Source organism: Haliotis rubra, unplaced genomic scaffold, assembly GCF_003918875.1.
Source record: "Haliotis rubra isolate DU_JTF1 unplaced genomic scaffold, ASM391887v1 Scf71, whole genome shotgun sequence".
Classification (NCBI taxonomy): Eukaryota; Metazoa; Mollusca; class Gastropoda; order Lepetellida; family Haliotidae; genus Haliotis; species Haliotis rubra.
Window position 1 is genome coordinate 2,315,839 of NW_025767424.1, and position 18,422 is coordinate 2,334,260.

Consider the following 18,422-nt stretch of genomic DNA (forward strand, 5'->3'; position numbering starts at 1 on the left):
GTGGTGTACATATGCACTGTATAACGTCCTTTAGACAACCTTGTGTGACTGTGGTGTACATATGCACTGTAAATGTCCATTAGACAATCTTGTGTTGCTGTGGTGTATATATGCACTGTATAACGCCTTTTAGACAACAACCTTGTGTGATTGTGTGACTGTGGTGTACATATGCACTGTATAATGAATGGCCTTAAGGCAACCGTGTGTGGCTGTGGTGTACATATGCACTGTCAAATGTCCATTAGACAATCTTGTGTTGCTGTGGTGTATATATGCACTGTATAACGTCTTTTAGACAACATTGTGTGACTGTGGTGTACATATGCACTGTATAATGGCCTTAAGGCAACCGTGTGTGGCTGTGGTGTACATATGCACTGTCTAATGTTCATTAGAAAATCGTGTGTTGCTGTGGTGTATATATGCACTGTATAAGGTCTTTTAGACAACCTTGTGTGACTGTGGTGTACATATGCACTGTATAACGTCCTTTAGACAATCTTGTGTGACTGTGGAGTATAAATGCACTGTATAACGTCCTTTAGACAACCTTGTGTGACTGTGGTGTACATATGCACTGTATAACGTCCTTTAGACAACCTTGTGTGACTGTGGTGTACATATGCACTGTATAACGTCCTTTAGATAACCTTGTGTGACTGTGGTGTACATATGCACTGTATAACGTCCTTTAGACAACCTTGTGTGACTGTGGTGTACATATGCACTGTATAACGTCCAAAGACAACCTTGTGTGACTGTGGTGTATATATGCACTGTATAACGTCCTTTAGACAACCTTGTGTGACTGTGGTGTACATATGCACTGTATAACGTCCTTTAGACAACCGTGTGTGACTGTTGTGTACACATGCACTGTATAACGTCCCTTAGAAAACCTTGTGTCTCTGTGGTGTATATATGCACTGTATAACTTCCATTAGACAACGTTGTGTGATTGTGGTGTACATATGCACTGTATAACTTCCATTAGGCAACGTTGTGTGCCTGTGTTGTACAAATGCACTGTGTAACGTCCTTCTTGTGTGACTGTGGTGTACATATGCCTTGTATAACGTCCTTTAGACAACATTGTGTGACTGTGGTGGATATTTGTACTGTCTAATGTCCTTTCGACCACCTTGTGTGACTGTGATGTACATATGCACTGTATTACTTCCTTTAGAAAACCTTGTGTGACTGTGCTGTAGATATGCACTTTATAACGTCGTTTAGACAACCTTGTGTGACTGTGGTGTACATATGCAATGTACAACGTCCAGTTGACAACCTTGTGTGACTGTGGTGTACATATGCACTGTATAACGTCCTTTAGAAAACCTTCTGTGACTGTGGTGTATATATGCACTGTATAATTTCCATTAGACAACCTTGTGTGACTGTGGTGTACATATGCACTGTATAACTTCCATTAGGCAACGTTGTGTGCCTGTGTTGTACAAATGCACTGTGTAACGTCCTTTAGACAAACGTCCTTCTTGTGTGACTGTGGTGTACATATGCACTGTCTAATGTCCATTAGACAATCTTGTGTTGCTGTGGTGGATATATGCACTGTATAACGTCTTTTAGACAACATTGTGTGACTGTGGTGTACATATGCACTGTATAATGGCCTTAAGGCAACCGTGTGTGGCTGTGGTGTACATATGCACTGTCTAATGTCCATTAGAAAATCGTGTGTTGCTGTGGTGTATATATGCACTGTATAAGGTCTTTTAGACAACCTTGTGTGACTGTGGTGTACATATGCAATGTATAACGTCCTTTAGACAACCTTGTGTGACTGTGGTGTACAAATGCACTGTGTAACGTCCCTTAGACAATCTTGTGTGGCTGTGGAGTATAAATGCACTGTAAAACGCCCTTTAGACAACCTTGTGTGACTGTGGTGTACATATGAACTGTATATCGTCCCTAAGACAACCTTGTGTGACTGTGGTGTATATATGCACTGTATAACGTCCTTCAGACAACCTTGTGTGACTGTGGTGTACATATGCACTGTATAACGTCCTTTAGACAACCTTGACAACCTTTGTGACTGTGGTGTACATATGCACTGTATAACGTCCTTTAGACAACCTTGTGTGACTGTGGTGTATATATGCACTGTATAACGTCCTTTAGACAACCTTGTGTGACTGTGGTGTACATATGCACTGTATAACGTCCCTTTAGACAACCTTGTGTGACTGTGGTGTACATATGCACTGTATAACGTCCCTTAGACAACCTTGTGTGTCTGTGGTGTACATATGCACTGTATAACGTCCCTTAGACAACCTGGTGTGACTGTGGTGTATATATGCACTTTGTAATGTCCCTTAGACAACCTTGTGTGACTGTGGTGTTGATATGCACTGTATAACAGCCTTTAGACAACCTTGTGTCACTCTGGTGTACATATGCACTGTATAACGTCCCTTAGACAATCTTGTGTGGCTGTGGTGTATATATGCACTGTATAACGTCCTTTAGACAACCTTGTGTGACTGTGGTGTACATATGCACTGTATTAACGTCCTTTAGAAAACCTTGTGTGACTGTGGTGTATATATGCACTGTATTATGTCCCTTAGATAACCTTGTGTGACTGTGGTGTATATATGCACTGTCTAATGTCCATTAGACAATCTTGTGTGGCTGTGGTGTATATATGCAATGTATAACGTCATTTAGACAACCTCGTGTACCTCTGATGTACATATGCACTGTCTAATGTCCATTAGACAATCCTGTGTGGCTGTAGTGTATATATGCACTGTATAACGTCATTTAGACAACCTTGTGTGACTGTGGTGTACATCTGCACTGTATTAACGTCCTTTAGACAACCTTGTGTGACTGTGGTGTATATATGAACTGTATAACGGCCTTTAGAGAACCTCGTGTGGCTGTGGTGTTGATATGCAATGTCTAATGTCCATAAGACAATCTTGTGTGGCTGTGGTGTACTTATGCACTGTATAACGTCTCTTAGACAACCTTGTGTGACTGTGGTGTATATATGCACAGTATAGGATCCCTTAGATAACCTTGCGTGACTGTGGTGTACACATGCACTGTATAACGTGGCTCAGACAACCTTGTGTGACTGTGGTGTTGATATGCACTTGATAACGTGCTTTAGACAACCTTGTGTGACTGTGGTGTTGATATGCACTTTATAACGTCCTTTAGACACATGGGTACAATGTGTGAAGCCCATTTCTGGTGTCCCCCGCCGTGATGTTACTGGAATATTGCTAAAAGCGGCGTAAAACAAAACTCTGTCAGTCGGTCAGTCAGTCCTTTAGACAACTTGTGTTCCTGGGGTGTTGATATGCAGTATATTACGTCCTTTCGACAATCGTGTGTGACTGTTGTGTATAGATGCACTGTATAACGTCTATTGGAGAACCTTGTGTGATTCAGTCCTACATCACCCAGGTGAATGTGTACGTAGAATTACACTCATGATTCAGCTATATATTACCTTGGTGTACGTGTACATAAACTTACACATGATTCAGTCCTACATCATCAAGGTGCATGTGTACATAGAATTTCACTCATGAATCAGCCCTATATCACCTCGGAGTATGCGTACATAGAATTTCACTCACGAATCAGCCATATATCACCTCGGAGTATTCGTACATAGAATTACACTCATGATTCAGCCATATATCACCTCGGAGTATGCGTACATAGAATTTCACTCACGAATCAGCCATATATCACCTCGGAGTATTCGTACATAGAATTACACTCATGATTCAGTCCTATATCACCTCGGAGTATTCGTACATAGAATTACACTCATGATTCAGCCCTATATCACCTCGGTGAATGTGTACATAGAATTACACTCATGATTCAACCCTATATCACTTCGGTGAATGTGTACATAGAATTACAATTATGATTCAGCCATATATCACCTCAGAGTATGCGTACATTGAATTACGCTCATGACTCCAGCATGGCTATAGCGTATCTTCACTGAGGACAACGCTCATGTTGTGTTATTCAATACATAGGATACCATTCACGATACCCCTTTCCCGGGTGTAACTCATGCATGAATCTTCATAACTTACCAACGCCAATTCGACATTATATGTAAGTAATACCTATGTTTTAACATCAATATCCACGTGAGTGATCATTTCAAGGCAATTAAAGGGAGGATTGGCTGGCTCTGAACAACCCCCAGTCATGACCTGTTTTTTTTCAGTGTTAAACCAGCCCTCGACAGCTAGGTTGGATAGTTAGAGTGTTAATCGCTGGTTTGACTGCTCTATGCCCCATTACCCAGCCCCGGCCGCTGAGTTTAACTGCAGTATTGCTAGACTAGCGTGAAACCTTTTCACTACCTGGTTAACAGAATAATGAATGTTGTTCTGTTGTAAACTTTTTCAACCACAGTAGCAACATAGGGCCTGTACATAGAGTACCACCTGACGCACTGTCGCCATCGCTAAGAGTACACGAATGTACGCTACACTCCCAGATCAATTAGTGGAGCAACATTTGTGTAAATACACAACACCACGAGGTGACTGTGCCCCGAAACAAGTGATACCACAGAAGCAAAGAAGCTATATGGGGTTTCTAACACAGAGGGTGGTAAATAACCAATCCATATTCCAGTTTCCTTCTCAGCTGTTAGGGGGCGCTGTTTGTGGAATAGCTTGATTTGACCGACAGGCAGGCAGTTGGTGTGATGGTCGGCTGGGATGTATCGGTCAGGAAGTGGACTTGGGCTTCTGCAGCCTCTTCATCTGTTCGTTCTTGGATGTGATGGTGACACTGTGGCTTTTAGCGCTCCGCGAGAGGCTTCCTTCCCTGCTGACCCAAATAAGCACCAGCGTGAGGGGCATGCGTATATATATATATGCGTGTTTGCGCTCGGGTCCTTGTTTACGAATTTTGCGGTTGTTGACCTTGAGGCTGCACGAGCTACAAACTACTCAATTTCCCATCTCAGTTAGGCAACGAAGTGACGTCACAGCCGCCTTGTGAATGAAATGAAATGAAATCTTTATGAATGAATCACGTGACCCAGTTTTCACACACATGGAAGTAGTTTACTTGGCTTGCTAACTGGGACAGGCCGATACTCACTTACTAGGTCAAATACCATTGAAAACTGGGTCAGAGGCAAAACGAGAGCGACTATTTTTAGCTGCAAGCGAGGCAAGGCTGGTTGGGGGAGTTGAACGATAATAGAGTGCAATACTTCCGTTGAAAAGGAAATCGTTCAGAATTGAGCGGACTAGTTGAACATCGGTATCCATTAAAAGCAAAGTACAACATTGGACTATGCCATATTTTTCACAGTACTAAGATATGTTTGCATTTGAAGTTTAAACTCAAAACATTCAGTTTAAAGTTTTAACTTTCTTGTACAGAAGTTAAATAACGAGTAATGTATCTGTAATGACCTTGTAATGCGGTTAAGGCTTCAATAAAAGTACACTTGGTGAAACTTCACGACTTTCTTTACAAACTGACCTCTTTCTTTTGCGCAAGTACACATTCCTCTCTGTGAAAGCTGGCTGGCAATACCCACGTAAATTACAATAGCGAGCAAGTTGAGCGACTTACCTACATGGGTGGAGTTACGGCTGGAGGCGGAGCCTAATAAGCGTTTAGTTCCACCCCGTGCTTTAGGACCCGCCTTTGTGACGCTGAGCATGCTCGGGCAGCTTATGAATATTTATTAACAGGACTTTCGTTCGGATTTCATAGCATTTTGGAGTACCTAACTATTATCGAACTTAATAAGTATTAACATACATTGAATAAACTGACACATAGTTTGCTGTGTATGTTGACATATTGCTCTGTCCTCTTTAGGTTTGGGGATTGTGGCGAGGGGTACTTCATATATTTCAACGTAAAAGTTAGTTGAAACACAAGAACACTTTAACTGAAAATAATTTAAATGAGTAATTATGTTAGATATAGATATACATAAATCGTGTCACGTGGGTTTGATAGGTGACGTGCTCTCATGCACATTTATAGTTTACATGATGAATATTTTACACGTTTAACAGCTATAAATCAGGGCCTACATAATGACACACATACTAATAAGTGTGATGCACAGAACCGTTATAGATGGCACAATATGCCCCGAACTCCATATGAATGAGGATGCTAATTTTTTTGACTGGAATATTGAAATAATTCTCAATGACGGACTGTTATCACCTGTCCGAGGCGCGTCTGGATCTTGCTTGTCACTCACACATCTGAAGCAGATACTCCCCAGGTAATATTGCAACTAGACTTGCACAAGTCTCGAAGGTAATAATTAATAGTTTAAATGATAATTTTAAAAAATAAATACATACAATTAACATATTGTCCCATCAACAGACTAGCGTCATGTACTGTCCGCTTATCTAGACTTGCCTCTTTAAAGAATACACGGATGGGCTTAGCATCAGTATAGCCTTGGAGCAAGGCTGCATTGCAACCAGCGATGCCCCTTCGCCCAGAGTCGGACGGAACCTGTCTATTGAAACATCCATCCACAAATGACTGTTATCCCCTTCCAGCCGCGTGTCCGAGCCTTGCTTCACATGTCACGGACAATGACCGATCAGTCGGACTTATACAAGATTAAGTTCGCTTCGAGTGGTCAGTCCATTGTTCGTATTGACTTTACAGGCTTCCTGGACAATATATCACCACGGTAAACACGTGTACGTAGCCTGTGATTGGATTAAACAGCCTGTGATGTAGTTATGAACCCCGAGTCAGACTGATGCTTTTCATACATGGTATCAGCTCAATGCATTATACAGAGTGCCACTGCCTTGGGTTCCCAAGTGATTGACAATATGATCAGCTTTCTCTTGTTTAGTCGAGGAAGAGTGTTGAATATAGACGTCATTAAATGATTTCAGCATCTTAAATATTCTTTACGAACAATTGACAACAATTATGTTTGAGCCATGCTGTTTTAATATATAATACTTAAAAGGAATACAGAAAAGCGGCTGCTGGTGTATTCAGTAGGGTGAGTGAGTGAGTAAATATTTGACGTCACATCGCCAATATTTCAGCCATATCGTGACGAGCGTATTCAGTACAGGTTTGGCCAGAATGAATATTGTTTTACGCGGTTTTTAGTAAAACTCCAGTCATATGACTGCAGAGGACCCCAGGAATGAGTACCACACATTGTACTCATGTAGGATTCGAACACAGTATTTCGGCTAACACTTAAGCCACATTCTGCCCCACCGCCTTGTAGAGGCTTTAATACCAAACAGGGCATGAATGAGTTTGTTAGTGTGTGTAGTATTACAGTGTTGCTTGCTGATGTCCATTCGCCTCTGTTTGGACTGGTGCCAAAACGTTCTTGTTGGTTAACGCACGATTAATTTCTTTCCATCAGACTGACTGACTTACTGAGTTAGGTTTTACGCCGCTTTTAGCAATATTCCAGCAACATCACGGCGGGGAACGACAGAAATGGGCTTCACACATTGTACCCATGTGGGGATTCGAACCCGGCTCTTCGGCGTGACGAGCGAACGCTTTAACCACTAGGCTACCACACCGCCCCCTTTCCATCAGAATATATACTTGTATGCACATAGATTTCATATATCGTAGCGGGTCGTTCCGTGTGCATTCACAGTGGCTTGTTTCTGGGTCCACGTGTTTTCACAGGCCAGAACTGCTGGGTGTTTCACTAAACACGCGAATTCGCTCACTCAGTCTTCTATTCACTCACGCACTAATTCACTCACTCACTTGCCATTTCATTCACCCAATCACGGTAATCAAAACAAGTAGCACTGCCATCAGTATATATCAGATCAGACATGCATTAGACTAAGAGGCAATGGACTCGCAGACATTCACAAGACAATGGACCAACAGACATTCACAAGACAATGGACTAACTGACATTTACAAGACAATGGACTGAACAGTTATGATTTAAATCAGTCACACATTACCAATCATCGCAGACTAGAACAACTCTTAGTCTCTGAAAAGATATAATTTTGATTACAAGAAACAATTATAGCGAATAAAATTAGTTAGGAATCACGATTATCTTGGTGGAGAAGACTGGGCAAAGGATTTCACACAAGCATCCCCAAAGTATTCACAATACTGAATAGGTTTGCTCAGTATATATAAATCTTGAAGGAGTCAGGGTGAGGTGGAAAATTCAGAACCACACTCTCAAATCTAGACTTGCCTCATTTAGCACTATAGCATCCAGTAACGGCTGCACGGAAGATAAAAGTATGTGGTTGAGGGACTGTGAGACAGACAAACATGCAGACCTGCCAAGCCGACTGGTTGGCCAGTGTCCATTCAAAGAACACCTGCTGAGAGCGTGGGTAGGTGGTCAGTCGAGGTTCACAGCAGACAGATGTCCACTGAGCGCTACACGCGCTATCGGTAGGGCTTGGAGATTTTCTATAGTTTGAAAGAAAAAGAACTGGAAAATCCTTTCGTTAAAGTGTCACACTTTAAAATTCGATTATAACGATAAAACATTATAACAAATATACAATAATTATCAGAAAATATAAAAATCTGTAATAATAACAAGATGTATACATGTATGTAGATTAATATATAGATTCCCGTGGTTAATAATTAACTTAACCCGTGATACTGTGGTGTTATAGTAAAAGATATTTTCCTCCGTGAAACATCTGGGACAAAAGAAACATCGTTCGGCCTTTGGGTACGGTCAGTCTCAAAGTGAACAGCATAAAAGATGACGATAAAAACTGCTAGTTTCCAGTGGTCACACCTCATGCAATCAGTTAGAATATGCAATTCGTCTCCACATCGTTACTGCTGAATAACGTACATATTCTGTCTTAAAGAGGGCTAGTAAATCCAGTTAGCTCTGTCCTAGGGACTTGTTTGGAGCATTTATTGGCTGAATGAACGCTTACTTCCAAAGGTTTATTACCCTGTAGCCTTGATGTGAGGTGTTGAATCACTTAATTGCCATTACATACAAGATGCTAATACAAATTACTAATATTATCCCTATTGTATTGCACATTGAATGCCAGCAAGCCTAAACAAGCTGTGCACCTATGTCTTTTCTTATTTTAACTGTTGTTCATATTTATGACTCATTTCGTGTCTTATGGCCATGGACGTCGTCATATGAGCGAAATATTCTCAAGCACGACGTTAAACCAAATTTCACCTCACCTCATCTCACCTTATGGCCATGGACAAACAGCCATGCAGTAATCCATGGACAAACAGACATGAAGTCATGGTCCAGAAATACAACAAAACAAGAATATCCTGCCCTCGGATGTTCATCTGTATATTTTTTATCTTCCTTTGTACTCCGACTTCTTAAAAGCCTGTACTAGTGAACATCCGGGTCAGAGTTGGTCTTCAGTAACCCATACTTGTCGCAAGAGGCGACAAACAGGATCGGTTGGTCAGGCTTGTTGACTTGGGTGACGCATGTCATCGTATCCCAACTTCGTAGATGGATGCATTTGATGTTGATCCCTGGATTATCTGGTCCAGACTCGATTATTTACAGACCACCACCATAGAGCTGGAATATTGCTGAGCGCGGAGTAAAACAAAAATATAAAAAAATCTTAATACTTCTCAACGAGTTTGTCCTACCCCAAACCTAGCTAAGAGGTTGATCTGTGTACTCCGGGTCACCAACAACAGTACTCCTATGTGTTGACTTGTATACATGTATCTACCTGTATAAGCAAATGTGTGTGTACTGCAAGCCATCCACTCCGTGGTGTGACTTCCCATATATAGGGAGAAGGAAACAGTCACATCCAATGTTACATGTCTTCCACACAGACTAGACGCAAAATGTCTGAAGTTAATTCTATTTCCAAAGTCAGCGTGCGACAACGATGCTTACACATGTCGAGATCTACTTAAAACGAAACTAACATGTAATTTGACAATCAATAAGTTTGTCTGTAAATAATCGAATCTGAACCAGACAACCCAGTGATCAACAGCATGAACATCGATCTACGCAATTGAGTGATCGAGCCTGACCACTTCATCCAGTTAGTCGATTCTTACGACAAGTTCGTTATAAGCATAGTTTAGTGAATTATACGAATAATGAACAGGTATGTGAGGGTTGATCAGCTTGGGAAATACTTTGATATTTCATGACTTCAGAAATTAAGGGACCATATTCTTGAAAACTGCGCCCAAAAGGTAACATTTCAATTCTGAATATAACCAGCCGATTTCACCACGAACATCTAGTTTTGGGGTTTCTTGCGGACAAGGGAAAACCTGCATATTCGATTCTGGACATTATTGATACAGTGAAATTTGAGAAATATTAACCAGACCTTAATTTGAAGCTAAAACACCTGACGAACAACGGCTCACTCATCGTGTCACTGCGTGGAAAGGTGTCGAAACTGACCGCTGTCATATGATATGTCCAGTGCATTAGGCAGCTGATCAAAAATATTCTCCAACTTTCTAGTCTATGTCCGGCTCAATGAGGAGAGATTAACTGTACACGACCCTACTAATGTAGAGACCGCCGACATGTGATGGATGCGGAGCCGGCCTGGATCAAAGAACAGCTGCAGAATAATTTATTGACAGATGCGGCACATTTATCATCAATATCGCAGAAGCGCAGTGGCCACTTAAAACCATGTCGCCCAAACAGACGTACGAGCAAATTTCAATAATTTGTCTATTGTTATTAATGCATTCTGGAACACAAAGAAGAAGCTATTTTTGTCATATTAACGTACTCAAAACGGAATAAGGTATCACATACGAAAACGTTTTCTGAAGTATTTTTTGATATTTACATCTCTCAGTAAAGACACCTTACAAAAACGCAATGATTATCACATTCAATCAAGCGTCATTAGTTCGGTAACACCAATAATACCTACACCCATGTACAAAACAATACAACCCGATGGGCCCAGCCTAGCCTGTCTCACAGTCCCTGAACCACATTATTTTCCCTACAGCCTAGCCTTCCTGTAGTGCTAAAGCCCTAAACGAAGCAAGTCTAGATTTCCCCAGGTTCTGAATCTCTGGTCTCCCTAGGGCTCCTTTTCAATTTAAATGGGCTTGTTTGTTCCTATCAAAATTATATATATTCAGAGACTAAGCCTTAGTCTAGGCCCAGCCTTGTGATGATGTTATATTGACGCTTCGCTACTCTCGAGATATAAAGCAAAATATTCGTACCACGTATGCATAAAATATACAGCTATAATTTCTCGTCACTAACTTCGTTAGAATTTTAAAATATATACAATATATTTTAGATCCTGGTGGACAAACTAACATCTAATAACATCCACTGAATTGTCCAACATTTTGGAAAGGAACTTCCATAGCTTGCTCCAAGGATGATGTACTGAGTGTTAAACCCACGGATGTACAGTAATTCTATCCTTTAAAGAGGAAAGTCTAGATAAGCGGGCCCCAGTCTCTTATTTATATATATTTTTAGAAATTATCATTTGAACTATTAACTATTATCTTAGAGACTTGTTCAAGTCTAGAACTTCTGCTATATATCGGAATTTCCTTTCATTTGCTTAAATGTATTAAATGCTACAGTGAGAAACATTCCGGGTATATGACGGCTGTCAGCAAATGATCGTGTTTGGATCACACAATCCAGTGACTGATAACATGAGCATCGATATGCGCAGTTGACATACGATGACATGCATCAGTGAAAAGAGCATGTCTGACCACCTGATCCCGTTAGTCGCCTAATACGACCAATGTCTTGTTACAGGCAATTCTCACCTGTATCGTCATGGGTAAGACAGTATATGAAGGAATATAGTATTTAAAAGAGGACTCGGTGAGCAAATTTGGAATGGAATGGAATTTAGAGATAATATAGCATGTACTCATGTGCATGTACGAATGTAACATATACACAGGCATATGTCTTACATTATGTACGTACGTGACTCTGAATACATACCGACAGACATGTTTATGATACGCAATTAACATGCACACAAATATGTGTGCAACATGGAATATAACCTTTACACGTGCATGTGTCTGATATGGCTGTAACATGCATACAAACATGTATTTGAATTTAACATGCACATGGGCAGGTGTCTGTCTTCAATGTAACATATACACAAGAATGTAACATATACACAGGTATATGTCGGACATGAATGTAACATATACACAGGTATATGTCTGATATAAATGCAACATATACACAGGTATATGTCCGACATGAATGTAACATATAAACAGGTATATGTCCGACATGAATGTAACATATACACAGGTATATGTCCGACATGAATGTAACATATACACAGGTATATTCCCGATATGAATGCAACATATACACAGGTATATTCCCGATATGAATGAAACATATACACAGGTATATTCCCGATATGAATGAAACATATACACAGGTATATGCCAGAGTTGAATATATAATATACACGGGCATGCCTCTCAATATGGAATCATGTATAAACAGACGTACTGGTCACTTCTTTGAGTGGCATTTTTGAAGCTGGGAAGTACAATATAGATTCCTGCTTGACAACGGTATTAGAATCTATATCGAAACGCCCCACTTACGAAATAAAGAAGTTGTTATCAAGTCTATATTAGACGTACTGGTCGATTGGATATTTAACACGTATGAAGCTATTTCAGTTTACGGACAGAAGCACCTACAGAATACTTTATGGAATATGCTAAATAATAATTAGGATATAATACACTCGTATCTGTTTCTGTCTTTTTCATGTCTATTCAGTGATGTTAAATTTTCACCATGTTTTACAACATCATTTTGTGAATATTCTTCTGGATTCTTGAGAAATGGAATTCGTCCATAAATGTACAGAAGAACGTGTAGCTTGTTCATAAAATGTGCATGTTTTGAAATGTGGTAACACTGGTGGAAGCTATACAGGTTTAACAAAGGCAGAACAAGTACGGACCAGACTGTCTCCTTTTAAGAACATATTACAGTTTGACATTTCAAAATATGATCTCAGTACAATCCGAGCATGACATGTAATTGAGTGAGTGAGTTTAGTTTTACGCCGCTTTTATTATAAATATCAATATTCCACCAATATCACAGCGGGGGACACCAAAAATAGGCTTCACACATTGAACCTATGTGGGGAATCGAACCCGGGTCTTCGGCGTGACGAGCGAACGCTTGAACCACCAGGCTACCTCTCCGCCCCCATGACATACAAGGATAGTGATTGATGTAAAGAACGCGTTTTAAAGACATTTCTATATGATTCTATGATAATGACTGGTGAGGATCATAATATAGACAAGTATATTTAACATAGTACCGTATTATACCAATCAAACACTTGCCAACTCAATTTGAATAAAACTGAAAAATGATTAAATATATATTGTACATTAACATATCAAAATCAATAGCCAACGGAATACCTTTCTTCACGCACATCAAACTGTTCTATTGCATCTAGTTATTCATAAAGTATTTCACTGGACCAAGCCATACCTGTATCATACACCTGTTGGATATAATATACCGTTCTGTACATATAGAATGCATAATGCGCACTGTCAAATGTGAGCATGTGGCATACGGTCAATTGAACACAACATGCATACACACAGTAACATATATAAAATATAACGTTACCAGGATACACGTCACTTGGCGATAACGGAACCTTATCCATAGCGAAACGGTTTTTAGTACAAGGCGGTACCTCATTGTTTTTACCCTAGTAATACACCCCCAGCCCCCCACCCCCACACACCCATTCCCTGGAAATATAGCCACATATTTATTTGCAAACACTAATTGTTATGAAATGTCAACTGCCATAGTACGTTTTTCAGATATTAGTATTAATTCGAATTTACTCGCCGACTATGATTGGGGGGCACAGGTAACAAATAATAAGTATGGTAAAATAATGTGGAATTTGACAATATGTGTATAATGAAATTAAGAATAAATGAATATCGACAATGAATAAGGAATATATATTACGACATACATTGTTTTTATCGATACTATAAGTAAGAAGCGCTGTTTTTGCCGTTTTTAAAACACCAGACAACCGTTTTCGCTCGACAGGTGAAGCCGTTTTCGCAAAAGAGGTGACGATTTGCTGACATGCTGTTCAAGAATGTATTCTCTGGAAGAAGAAGAAGACACCCCGAGGACATTGCAGATGAGAGACCATGAACAGATCAGAAAATGAACGCAGCGTATGTTTCTCGGACCAGATGAAACCTACGTTTAGGGACACGCTAACACGAGTCGTGCAGTTTGTGTCTAAACATAGATAATCACTTATTAATTACATTCATTGACAGCCTTGTCAGTTTCTAGCCTTCACATAAACACAGTCCACACACCAATGAGATCCACCACGTGTTATGTAATGTTTCACGGCGGCGATAACGACCTCCGGCCAGTGTTGTTGCGTGACATGGGAACGCTGCGAACGATTACGTAACGCCGAGGTTAGCAACGCGTCCGTGGTCAGCGTTGACCTACTATCTGACCAGGTCCTTTGTTCTGATCTGACCGATGGTCAAGGAGTTGGTGGCGCAATCAAGCAGTTACCGCGTCGGTTGGACTGACCATGCTCGCATCTCTTTGTTGCGTTAGCAGTGACTGAGAAGAGTACGACGCGCTTTAGTAGGACTGTAAAATGGCGGGATACGGTAAGTTTTCGTTTTCATTTCGACCCCAAATTATTTTGGGGAAGACTTTCTTTTTTCAGTTTAGAGAAAATGCAAATTTTCACGCTGGATTGCTTGTTTAAATGGACTGACCTCGGTTTTAATGTGTTCCTGGTCGGCAATGGACATGGCCCTTGTATCAACCATGAGAAAAGTTCAAAAGTTGAAGGAGCTGGTCGAAGAGAAGATGGTCATGGCTTGCTTGAACTTTGTGGATTTAGCAGCCAGTCGCCTGGATTTTACTGTGCTTGTGAATTTGTATTTTTTGCAATGTTTGGACTAATCATTGTGCGAAATAATGCCATTTCGTTCGTGGACAAAGGAGACAATCAGTGCCGAAACAGTGAAGATTGATCTGAATTGGTAAATATTTCTTTTAAGTCCAGGTTTTATGGGCAACAATATTTGACAACCGAAGTCGGAACTTTACATCTTAAAATTATATCATACAAAAATAACGAGGTCTTTCAAGATAATTTCAACAGAGTGTTAGAATTTGAGTTGCAAATTCAAGCCACAATGTGCCCATGTGGTCGGCAGTTGCTGGTACAGCGAAGGCTAACTGACCGCTTGACCGCTGTGGTCGTTTAACGGACAGGCCAGTCTGCGTCTGGGAGAACGAGGCTAGGCTAGTCCGGCGGTCGACCCACGAAGGAGCCCCTGACCAACCATCTTGCTATCCAGAGTGCTCCATCTCTACTATACCAAGGTTGGCACCTCGCGGTTGTGAAACACACCAGAACCACACCATTATGGAGTTTGGTAAATATTGTTTCTTTTCTCGTCCGCTCGTGATATTTGAACAATTCAACACGAATTCGAGGAGGTTAACGTGAGATTTTTATTTTGACTTTAATTTTATGATTGACGTGAGCCTGTCTGACGACAAGGGGTACACCGTGACGGAGACAGGATCAATTTTACGTTCTCAGCCATTTTGAAGATGTACGGGATAGAGTAGCAATAGATGTTTGTCACCCATTTAGCACCAATGTGTTGCATGCTGTTGGCGGATCATTACGACCTCCTTTGTACCCATAATCCACCCGAGCGTCAAGGGAGTATACCGTTCTTTACTGCCTGCGGACCTGCGAATGAATTATGTAATGGTATCGTTTGACAAATAGCACTTTATAACTCGTGCTCCTTTCTTGTTTATTGCACAAGTATTCTAACGAGAGTTATGATTTCATTTGATGTGTATTCATTTGTTTATTTTTTTCAATTTCGATGCATTAAATATCTTGTTTTAATGAACTACTAAAATTATATAACTAAGTTTTTAATGCATTTTCGTTTGCACAATGCATTGTTTCATTCTGAAATTTTTTAGTAAGGCTTTTATAAATTAACGTTGTTAAATTAGATCGAAAATGAGTGAAATTTCGTTCGAGGTTGCCTTCAAACGCTTTGTTGATTTACCGTGTATCAATAATTACGTTTGTTTTGGAGCTGCCGTGACCTCTTATATGTTAGCATACACAAACACTCAGCTTGCTGGGTCTAACATATGTATTGACCTGATTCCCTGACCTACATGCCCAGATTAACCTGTGCAGAACGAACGACGCAGTTTTTTCTCCCAGCTCATATACCTGTCATGTTTTCATGACCACGTCACAGATGACGGAATGCATTTTCTGAAGAAGAAAATATGTGTGATCATTGTCTGAAGAAGCCACAAGGAAGCGGCTATACTGTTTTATGTGCAAGGGTTTGTATCTGTTCAGTGTGTGGTCCATACACTGTACATATACGTATGTGTCTGTGATCGCATCGGTGTCAACACTCTGACACATTCTCACATAGCTGTGTCATGAGTGCTTTACCCATGTAAGATATTCAGGAGTGACATAAAGGCATTCTCATAAAACATCGGACCTATATAATACTCCTAGGTATCCATCTTCTTAAATTTGTGAGTAGAATTTGTAATTTGCAAAGCGATATTAGAAAAATATGTGTCGATTATGTTCAGGATAATGTTATACGTTTGGAAAAGAAACGCAACAGCATGATTGATCATCTTTTCAACACAGCATACATTGTGCACAATGAAAACATATATAGAAGCAAATGCAGTACTGTGCAACATAAAAAAATCACTCAAACTAAAATTACTTTAATCAGAACCTTAAAAAATAGGGTACTGTAATTTTGACGTAAGTTTTAAAAGGAAACGTTGGTTGATGTGCGAAGATACAGTTATATTTATGCACAGATGAGAAATTTACAGCCATTTGAAAATAATTGTGCGGTATTAATAATTTCTAAAATTCAGTTTTCCGTTTTTCTTTTCAAACTATTTGAAATAGGCTGTCGAAAGTACATAATACAATTTCATCAGTCATGGAATGTTGACGAGCGAAATCTTTACTGCATAAATATAAAATAAAATGAAAATGATTTTTTTAATAAAAGTGAAAAACAATTTCCGTAATCGTAAGAAAACGTCATAACAATTTGTTTATGAATCACTATTAAATATCATATTAAAAGGAGAACGTATCTCGTACTGAATCCTTTTCATCAGAGAATGAATATATCACATAAAAAAGCATTCAAACTTAACACATGTGAAGCAAATAATCTAAGAGGACAATTTTAGTTAAAAGCGACAAGCACTTCACAAATGGCGGTGTAAGTTGTGAAATATGAAGGATTGAAAAAAATACATTATTGACATCGATGCCGTTTGTGAAGCATCGACCGAAATATATGTAAAGATTTACGACGTATATTTTACACGAATATTTATGAAAGGGCAACCATATTTTTCGCCCAATTTACTTGTTAAATGTCTCCTATAAATACTTACAATTTATTGACTGCTTCGGCATGAACCGGTTCAAGATATATCATCCATGTTATGGTTTTATTTTGAGAGTTTAATTAGTAAGTCAGTAAATATCGTCTATCCAAAAGTCATCTATAAGATTAAAGGTAAGGCTATAAACTTTATTGGTTGTTAAATATGTATGTTTCCGACGCATAATGAAGTTTTATTTAAACATGACGCCGAATGGACCTTTAGCGTTACCATCATGGTATTATACACGATGTGTTTCAAATCTTATTTGTTAAGAAAAATAATTTTAGACTGTCAACCATCTTGGTATACGTTGACATCGCTGGGCCATTCACATGCGCGCGCGCACACACACATGTACACACACGCACACATGCACACACTAGACTAATGCTAAGTCTCTGAGTATATACTGTATATATAATTTTGATAGTAACAAACAAGCCCATTTAAATTGAAAAGGAGCCCTAGGCAGACAAGAGATTCCTGAACCTGAGGAAATCTAGACTTGCTTTATTTAGGGCTTTAGCACTGCAGAGAGGGCTAGGCATTAGGGAAAATAATGTGGTTCAGGGACTGTGAGACAGACTACTGTATGTCAGAGTGCATGCGTTTGTGTTCAGTACACTACACCGCAAACAAACGATGTTAATGAAGTCTTACACACTTGTTAGGAAACTCTTCTCCGCAATAACACTCTTTAGTTCTGGTGTTCAGGTGTTCACTTCCTGGTGTCAGGTGTTCAAAAACAACACGCTCTGTCATCAGCAATGATGTTAAACATTCACTACCAGGGCACGCTCTCCCTTGCATTGGTGTTTACATTCAACATCAAGAAATATGATCCCTGTCT